Raw genomic sequence first — 617 nt, forward strand, 5'->3', positions numbered from 1 at the left:
ATATATATATATATAGAAAGATGTTCTGTGCATTTAAGCGTTGTTATTTAAATCCAAGTCAGTCAGTCTTACCCTACTTTAAATCCAGACGTGTGCAGCTGCAGCAGAGTGACTTATTTTGTGTCTCTGGTGCATCTTTCTGCAGGCCTTTATGAAGGTTGAATCACACACTGACACAACCTCACGCTAATGCGAAATGGCAAAGCCTATTTTATACTTTCTCACAGCTTTCTGCCGTCTCCGCGCCGCTCTAATGGCAATGACACAAAGTTATCACGGCCGAAGAATCCTCCATTAAATGAGCCAAACATCTTATTTCGTCTCCCTTTTCCTCCGCTCACATGGATTGAAGGAATTGTCACAAAGCATAAAATCACCTAAGACAGCAGCAAACAACCTGCCGCCGTGACTTCCATTAGCAGTGCTGTGTCTTCACACTGACTTCATCACAGCAGGGGCGTCATGAACCATAACATTAGTGGTCGTAATAAATGCAGTGAGAAGATGCCACTGATTCATGCTGCACTTCACTGGCAGCAGATGAAAAAGGAGAAGATTAGCTGCACTGTCACATCAATGACTTCAGTACAAACAGCCCATCGCAGCGACAAGTCCTC

Source organism: Anarrhichthys ocellatus, unplaced genomic scaffold (genome assembly GCF_004355925.1).
Source record: "Anarrhichthys ocellatus isolate YVR2014 unplaced genomic scaffold, GSC_Weel_1.0 scaffold26, whole genome shotgun sequence".
Classification (NCBI taxonomy): domain Eukaryota; kingdom Metazoa; phylum Chordata; class Actinopteri; order Perciformes; family Anarhichadidae; genus Anarrhichthys; species Anarrhichthys ocellatus.